This window comes from Nicotiana sylvestris, chromosome 4, assembly GCF_000393655.2.
Source record: "Nicotiana sylvestris chromosome 4, ASM39365v2, whole genome shotgun sequence".
Classification (NCBI taxonomy): domain Eukaryota; kingdom Viridiplantae; phylum Streptophyta; class Magnoliopsida; order Solanales; family Solanaceae; genus Nicotiana; species Nicotiana sylvestris.
Window position 1 is genome coordinate 150,280,380 of NC_091060.1, and position 9,807 is coordinate 150,290,186.

Below are 9,807 nucleotides of genomic sequence, written 5' to 3' on the forward strand. Positions count from 1 at the left end.
GTAAGCGTGGACATTACCCTGCTGCTACCCCCATCCCCAATCCCCGCAATTTTTTTTTTGTAATTTCAAATTATTACTTTTTTTTGTTTTTTCTGCCCCCTTCCCGTGGAAAAAATATTTTTTATATATATTTTCAGTAATAACTACGAGTTCAACTGGACCCATAACTTGTCGACGCGGAGTAAAATTTGAATGTAAAAATTCATTAAAATTGTAAAAAAAAAAAAGAAGATATAAACCCATAACTTTAAAAATATAATGGGTTCAATGCTAAAAATATTAAAATTGAATCCATAGGATTTAAATTTTGGATCCGCCTTTAAGTTGGGAGTATGAAATTTGGCTTAAAAATGGCTCTCACGCGCCTACAAGGGTGAGTCAAATCACACATGAAATCTAGTCAGCTTTTGTGTTAAAGTGGAATAAAAGAAATAGGGTTGAAGGGTCAAAATGGAACAAAGCTTAATGGGCTGCCTATGTATTTGGCCAGAGTAATAAGTTGAGCAATTCCAACTTATTACTTTTAACTTGTTTTGAGTATTTTAACTTAAAAGTATTTGGCTTAAAAACAATTTTATTGTCTATCCAAACACTCAAATAAGCTAAAAAGTCCCATTTGTCTTGTAGCTTTTTTGTTGAAGTTCGAGAAATACAGAGTATTATATATAGTATAACTTAACTTTAAGCAAACTTTATTGGATAAGAAATATGGCAAAAATAGGGCTAAGTTATTTGCTTTTAGCTCTTGTTCTAACAGAGCTATGCTCACAGCTTGCAATAGCTGGTTCACCAGTGAAGTTACTTCCAGGATTTAAAGGACCGCTTCCTTTTGAACTGGAAACTGGGTGAGAAACTGGAAATTAGTTTTCTCTACATGTTTGTAGTTTTCTTTGTGAGAATCATTACATATTAGTATGGTTAAGGTTTTGATATTAACTAGATTAAAACTGTGTTTCCAGGTATATTGGAGTAGGTGATTCAGAAGATGTGCAACTATTCTACTATTTTATTAAGTCGGAGTCTAATCCAGAATCAGACCCTCTTCTACTTTGGATTACAGGAGGACCTGGTTGCTCTGCTTTATCGGGGCTTATCTATGACATAGGTATAGGGGTGTGCATTCGATTTATCGATTCGATTTTGACCCTTATCGATAATTACTTATCGATTATCGATTTGTACATATGCTTATCGTTATCGTTTCAATAAGGTTTCGATTTTTTCGATTTCGATTTATCGATTTTTGGGGCTTATCGATTCGGTTATCGATTACACCAATAAGAAAATTTACGGGATTCCACAGAAAGTATATCGCTACAAACACACCTAACTAATATGGACAAAAGGAAGCTAAAATAAGAAGAGCACCGTTTATAACATAAAAATTGTGTCAACAAGCACATGCAACGAAACTAAAGTAAGGGATCAAATGTATGCCACCAACACTCCAACGGTATAAACAAACAAAAAATCAAAATACATCATCACGGCTAATTCTGTTTTCCATTAATTTGAACTTCATTTACTTGAGCTTTAAATATGATCATTCCTTAAATGTGGTAGAGGAAATAATAGGGTTAAGGACTTAGGGTAAAGGAAAGGGTATTATAGAATAAGGGTAAAAAAAATTTAAAAAATTAAAATTTTTTTAAAAAAAAAATAAAAAAAAATAAAATAAAAAAAATTACTGTAGCTTATCGGTTTATCGATAAACCGATAATCGAAGAGGACAAAATCGAAATCGAAATCGATAAATCGATAAGGAAAATTTTGAAATCGAAATCGATAAACCGATAACAAATAATCGATTCGATTTATCGATAAACCGATTCGAATGCACACCCCTAGATAGGTATGTCATACGAGTTTAAGGGGTGGTTTTGGCAGGATGCATTAGAGTAACTAGTGCGTGTATTTACTTTGTGTACTAATAAAATCTATACGCATTAGTTATACACCATATTTGGTATTATCCTATGCATAATTAATACATAAGAAACCATTGTATTACCAATGCAATGGGTTCTAATGCCTGCAATAGTTTAGTTAAAGACAATATCATCCTTCAAAATTTATGCTTGATTAAAAATGTTATTATATTAATGCAAATTTGAAATAATCCAAGAAAGTGGAAAATAAAATTATATCTCTAGTAAATAAATAAATACGTAGCATATTTTTTGTTCTATAAATAAATATTCCGTTCTATACTACAATATTGGTAGACAAATCAAATAATTTTTTTTTAACCTTTTTCATATAAAACATTCTTCAACATATGTTTCTTTTTAAAAGATAAAGTGATGGACTAGTTATGAGGGTATTTTTGTAAACAAATAATTCTTTTAGAAATTGTGCAATGCTTTAATAAATCAAATCAAACAATGGATAAGAAATATGTCAGCATAATTAATGCTAGCATATTGCAAGCATAACTAATACTAGCATTACTAATACACCTTATTCAGCATTATTCTTATACACTCTACCAAACGACCCCTAAGTTCTATTGACGGAGAGTTTAAACTATTTTACATGGTTAAATTTATATATGATAAACATTAATTTGGTTAGTTAGTAAAATGTTAACTTCACTGTCATGGTGGGTAAATTAAGTTCAATTTACTGTGAGAAAAAAATAGTCTTTTAACTTTATGTTATTCTTGGACTAAAACGGCTTAATAATATGGTATAATATTGTGTGCTTTAGGTAAGACCGCACGTTTTCCCAAGAGGTCTCTCACCACTAAGAGATCCTTACATCTTATCTTTTTAGCTACCAATATAGGACTTTGTTCACACACTCAACCATTTCCCCTTGAACTAAGTTTCACATGCCATCACGATATTCATCCCGTTGAAACTGAGCTCTGATACCAGGTGTCGGGCTCAACTACCCCAAAGATAATCTTCATGGTATGACATTATCCGCTTTAGACCAAGCCCTCGTGGTTTTTCCCAAAGGCTTCTCACCATTAACGGATCCCTAATCTTATATGTTGCCTCACAATCTTTTCACTTACCAATATGGACTTTGTTCACACACTGAACAATTATAATTATAGTGGGTAAAATTCAATAACCATACGTGGGATTAACCCCTTTCCCCAAAGAAATTAAAGTTCTTGATTTCACACTACAACCTAAAGGGTAGACTTTGGGTTGTGATCATTTAAAACACCCCAGAATAGTGTTATACTAGAATTGAATCACCAAATTTTCTGGCTTTCGACAAGACATTTAGGTTACTCTCTTACTAACTTTTACTTTTTAGCTTATGAATATATGAAGGACCAATAACTTTTGAGCCAGTGGAATACAATGGGAGTGTGCCTACAATGAAACTGAATCCTTACTCATGGACAAAGGTAAGTACTTGATTGTGAATTATAACTGTATTATGTACATAATATTTCTGCACAACTCAAAATATTAAAGTATGACGGAATTATTTAGGTGGCAAGCATAATTTTCTTAGACTTACCAGTAGGCACTGGATTCTCCTATGCAAGAACTCCAGCAGCTTTACAATCATCAAATTTACAAGCAAGTGATCAAGCATATGAGTTCCTTTACAAGGTAATTAGATTCTTCACCCCATTATTAGTTACAATTATTTTCTCTTTTCCCCCTCAAATGTTATTCAATAAGAAGAACAGTCAATAATTTAATTTTGTTTGCAGTGGTTCCTTGATCACCCAGAATTCTTAAAGAATCCATTGTATGTTGGCGGCGACTCGTATTCAGGGATGCTCGTTCCCATCATTACTCAAATTATAGCAACTAGTAAAACTATATTTGCCCTCAAATAGTTGTGAAACAAGTAAACCTAAGGCAGTAAGATGTTCAGTTCTTGTATTATGCTCTCACATTTTGTGGCCTTGTGATATGCAGAGAATAAAATGGGAATCAAACCATTTATGGATCTTAAGGTTTGTCATTTTTCTTATATTTATTCTCTTTTCTCTCAGGGATAAGTGGACTGATTATATACCAACTCAGAATTTGTAACGAAATTGTTATCAGAATGTCACAGCTCAAGCCCATGGCACTTATTGTCCGCTTTGGGCTTAGACCCGCTTGGAGTTGTCTTTTGGGTTATGCCACCTCGAGCCCCAAAAGCGCGCGTACCATGTGTACTTGTATGGATCTTTATAAAGCTCATCACTTTCCTTAGGTGACATGTGCACCCCTTCTTCATAAGCTTGCCAGCCTAGAAGCGTGTCAGTCCTGCTTGACCCGCCCTCATCAGTCCATCACACATAAATAAAAGGTCACTGAAGAATGTCATTTGATTTGCAAAATGTATGACCTAATATCTCTCTTCAAATGGTTTCAGATATATTTACTCGGAAATCCATCGACTTTTAAAGGTGAAAAGAATTATGATATTCCATTTGCTTATGGAATGGGACTTATTTCTCGATAAGCGAAATGTGCATTTAAATTGAAACAGATGGAGTAACATGTTAAATAAGTCCCACCTTCAGTTATGCGCTTTAATTTAGTTTGCTTACATTGTCCTTAGAACTAATTGATTTCCCTTTCTCAAATAGTCCTTGACGAGAAATTGTAAAGGAGAGTATCAAAACACTGATCCAAGCAATACACAATGTTTGCAAGATGTTCATACTTTTCAAGAGGTTGGATCCTATTTTGAGGAAAATCAAATATCATCTGTTTGTTTTATGATAGGTTCATTAACATACTGACCTTATGCAGCTTCTGAAAAGAATTAATAATCCCCATATTCTGGATCCCAAATGTCAGTTTGCTTCACCAAAGCCACACCTATTGTTTGGCCAAAGAAGATATGAGAAGTCTGATGAACTTAACAATCCTCAACAATTTCCTGCGCTAAAGTGTCGCGTGGGTACTCATCAACAAAGTCTTGAATTCTTTATGCTATTGATTTTTTGTTTCACTGAGATACTTACGAGAATTTACAACTTGCAATTGATTTAGAATGATTGGTACAAGCATTCTACTCATTGGGCTGATGATGGCCAAGTTAGAGAGGCCCTCCATATCCGAAAGGTACGTTAGTTCTTGTTGGAAGGGGAACCTTGGAGCAACGGTAAAAATATCTCTGTGTGATCTATAGAGCACGGATTTGAGCCGTGGAAGCAGTAAAGCTTGCATTAGGGTAGGCTGTCTATATCACAACCCCATGCGTGAATGCGGATTACTTTGTGCACGGGGCTGCCCTTTTCTACGTTAGTTCTTGTTGAAGAATAACAAAATATGACAAAGTGTGCTGCACAAAACTAAAATATGATCAATTTGATTACAGGGAACTATTGGAAAATGGGTAAGATGTGCAAGTTTGCAATACCAAAAGACAGTCATGAGTAGCATACCATATCATGCAAACCTCAGTGCTAAAGGTTACAGATCTCTTATATACAGGTTGAGTAAGAATACTGTGTTTGCAAGATTGGAATAACTACCAACATATAGTTGAAGATTATTATCTCTGTGAAATTAAATACTTAGTTGTCGATGTTTTTTTAATTAAGCAGTGGAGATCATGACAAGGTTGTTATCTCCCTATCAACTCAAGCATGGATAAAATCTCTTAACTACTCCATTATTGATGATTGGCGACCGTGGGTCATTGACAATCAAGTTGCCGGGTTAGTTCTTGATCAAACACATTGTACAATAGTCGTATGCTCTGTCAAGATATAGAAGTTAAACTCGGTTTTTTGTCTTTTGCATGATTGCAGTTACACGAGAAGTTACTCAAATCGGATGACATTTGCCACAGTGAAGGCATGAAAACCTCCTACTGAACTAGTCTCTCAATCGATCTCTTTCACTTTCTTTTCTCACTTAAGAAAAAAAGATTTGTCTAATAGTTGGTGTTTAAATTGCATTATTTTGTTACAGGGAGCAGGGCATACTGCACCAGAGTATAAGCCTCGGGAATGTCTGGCCATGCTCAAGAGGTGGATGTCTTACAAGCCCTTGTAATCAACAAATGTATCATAATTTGTAATCACTGTCAAGATTCCATTGGCACAGTTGAAACATTCATTTCTTATTTCAAGGGGATAGGGTTCTAGTCTAAATAGAATAAAATCAAAGTCAAGGTTCAGGGTAGGAGTAAGGTCTGCATACACACTATTCTCCCAGAACCCCAGTGGGATTTTACTAGGTATGTTGTTGTTGCTTCTCAAACTCATCAATGCCAAGAACACTATGGAAATTGGTGTTTTTACTGGTTACTCTTTTCTTGCTACTGCTATGGTTCTTCCCGATGATGGCAAGGTAATTATAATTTTTACCAACTAAGTGATCGCAGCCTAAAGGGGATCCTTGGAGTAACGGTAAAGTTGTCTCCATATAATTTATAGGTCACGGGTTCGAGCCGCGGAAGTAGCCACTAATGCTTGCATTAGAGTAGGCTATCTGTATCACATCCTAAAGGGTGCGACCCTTCCCGGGACCCTGCGTGCATGCGGAATGCTTTGTGCACTAGACTGTCTTTTTTAATTGACCTTAATAAATTTGTATTAATTTTCTAAATTGATTCAGATTCTAGCCATGTATATCAACCGAGAAAAATATGAGAATGTGATAGAAACTAACTGTCCACCAAACCGCATAGAGAATTGGGGTCTCTATCAGTTCCCACTGTAAGCAACAGACTATCAGTATAGGGAATCAGGTTCTCTATTTGTTTCCACAGTAAATCGGCAATAAATAAAGAATGCAGAGGAATTTTACGTGGAAAACTCCCAGCCCAACGGGATTAAAAACCACGACATACCCTTGTAGGATTTCAACTTCACTACTGAGTAATCTTTAGATTACAACCTATTGTAACCTGGGAATTAACCTCTTAATCCCTCACTAACTTGTAACTACACTATTACAAGCCACTTTGTAATAACTCTATTACAAAGACTTAATCACTCACTAACTTGTAACAACACCGTTACAAGCCACTTTGTAATAACTCTATTACAAAGACTTCATAACTCGACTAACTCTGGCCAAGATACCAACACAAGGGTTTATGATTTTCAATATTTCCTATACAATGCTTCTAACTAAGCTAAGTAAGAGTTACAAATGAAGAACAAATAACAAAGGCTCAACAAACCTATGGACTTAAGATATCTTCAATCTTTGGTTCTGGTCCTTGAGGTTGCAGTAGCTTTGTTCTTGAGAGAGGTTGTGGCTAACACTTGAGAAAATATTTTCTATTGATTTGCAAGTGTTCAAGTAATTGTGTTTTACCTCCCTTGTTGTTAATAATACATGTGTGATCTCACATACAATGATGTAAGCAAGGTAGGTAAAAAGCTTTCGGCAGAAAGGTGACTGTTGCATTGTTCCTGCACTGTAGCATATCAGGCAGCACTTTCCAGCTAGAGAGTTGACTTCGTACAGTCATCTCAAGAACTGGTAGGGACTGTTCCCGCAGCTATTCCTTCGACTCTGAAGAGTTGAGCCATATCCCAAACTGGATCCCAAACTGGAACATTGTGATCTTAAAGTTTTGAGAATATTTAAGGGTGTAGAGTTGACTATATGACGACCAGGGGAGCTGATCCATATTTGTTTCCTCTATTGTTCCCTTGTCTGATTTCATTAAGAATTGAATCAGACATCTGACTGGTTACTCTGAACGCAAGAGAACTAATTGTATCAGGTTCCTTATATGTTTCTCTCATGAAGTTTGTCAAATCATCAAAACAAAAGACGCATGACTTATCAATTTTTTCCTTTTTGATGATGACAAATTTAGAATTGATATTCCCCCTGAGAACCAGATCTCTATATTTTCCCCCTGCAAATCAGCCATATTCCCAATGAGAACCAGACCAAAGGAATTGATCACAATTGGTTCTTCAAGATTGTTTGGCAAATCATCAAAACACAAGATACCATAACTTATCATATTGGTCTTCCAGTAATTGAAAAAGCTGGACTAGCTCACAAGATTGAATTCAAAGAAAGCCCTGCACTTTCCGGTCTTGACCAAATGCTTGAAGACGTAAGTACCTAAAGTCCCCTGAATAAATTAAACATCATTAACGTATATGCTTGATTACTATTTCTCTATTTAAGACATCAATATTAATTTGTATAAAACAATGGCGGCAAGTAATTAACAAGGCAATAGCATGGAACATATGATTTCATATTTGTGGATCCTGATAAAGACAACTACTTGAATTATCACAAGAGATTGCTTGACTTGGTCAAGATTGGTGGACTAATTGGATATGACAACACCCTTTGAAATGGATTAGTGGTAGCACCAGTTGATGCACCCCTTAGGAAATATGTTAGTTATTATAGGGATTTTGTAGTAGAACTCAACAAGGCATTGGCTGCTGATCCGAAAATCGAAATCTGCCAACTTCCCGTCGGCGATGGCATCACCCTTTGCCACAGCATCAGTTAAATTATACAGTGTTTGTTGGCTATGTTAACAAAGTCGTAGCTGAAAAAATTAGGAGCTTACAATAAGAATCTCTTAATGGTGTGAGGTTTGAGAAAAATCATGCAACTTAACCTAAAACGGATAATATTGGTTGGTTTAGTGCAGTAGTGTCGTTGGTCGCAATCAAGAATTGAAGGCATGACACCGGGCTCATGGCAATAGAGGATTTATTATTCATGAAATTCCCTTGTTTTAAATCATTTGTTATTTACCTTCTTTGTAAATTCTATCTTTTCTAATAAAGGTTGCACATGCTTATATTACCTACTGTTTATTTCACAATGCATTTTTATTTACTAAAAAAGTTCAAGAATAAAGATCCAATGTCCAAATCTATAATGTAGACAATATATAACAATTCTCAAGAAAATATTTGCGTATTAGAGTCTCAAAATACAAGAGAACATAATTTAGCTAGAAAATCCTGTCACACAATATTAAAGATATTGGCTCAAGAATCAAGCTAAAAACACATTCTTATAGTGAGTGTAACAACAAATATTCATGTCGAGATAAATAAATAATCAAGTCTAGAAAATTGCATAACAAATGTAGTATTTAATTTCTATAAATGTTGAGTGTACAATCTCTATAGTATTCCTCTGATTCTTCAAGAATATAAAGTATTTTAGTGAGCTTGATTTTGATTTTGTTCAAGCGCTTGTAAAGTTTGGTCTTGAATTTCCTTCTTGAACTTGAATTTGGATTTGATCACGAATGCCTTGGTATTTGATTTGGTTTCGTTCTTGATCTTGAACTTGAACGTGTAGTTTGAGTGTTTGAGTGCTTGAACTTGTAGTTTGTAGAGAAATTTGCAGTGTTTGATGCACAAACTCTTTGCTTGCTTTTTGCAAACTCTCCGATTCCCTTGCTTTTTGTTATCACTTCTGGTGTCTTCTAACTTTATGAAGACCTCTATTTATAGTTGTAGAGAGTGGTGTGGCTCTGCGATTTGACTAGTCCGTTTGAACCGGCCAATACCATCTAGACACTTGGCACAATTCTATTGGTCGTTAATTTGACTTGGTATGCACCCTTTCTTGACACATGGCATGATTTTATTGGTTCGTTCATTTGACTTGGAATGCTTGGCATGAACCTAGACTTTAAGATGGGCTAATAGCCATCTGGACCTTGGACTAAGAAGTGGGCTTATCATTTAATTTGTAGTCCAATTAAATAGATCAGCCCAACACATATATGTTGGATTAACCCAATTTACTAGCCATGATATTTGTTTGGATTAGTGTCTTAATTAATATAGTCCAAATTATTTTATGAATTAAACCTGATAAAATTTAAATGTTTACAAATACCCCTACTTCAATTTTATTTTCAGCTTCTTC

The 9,807-nt window shown here is 35.0% G+C and overlaps 2 pseudogenes; both read left to right on the plus strand.

The window, feature by feature from the left end:
• The first annotated feature begins 708 nt into the window (after window positions 1–708).
• Window positions 709–6,230, plus strand: LOC104213972 (serine carboxypeptidase-like 13; annotated as a pseudogene).
• On the plus strand, window positions 6,163–8,422 carry LOC104213973 (caffeoyl-CoA O-methyltransferase 2-like; annotated as a pseudogene).
• The last annotated feature ends 1,385 nt before the right edge of the window (window positions 8,423–9,807 follow it).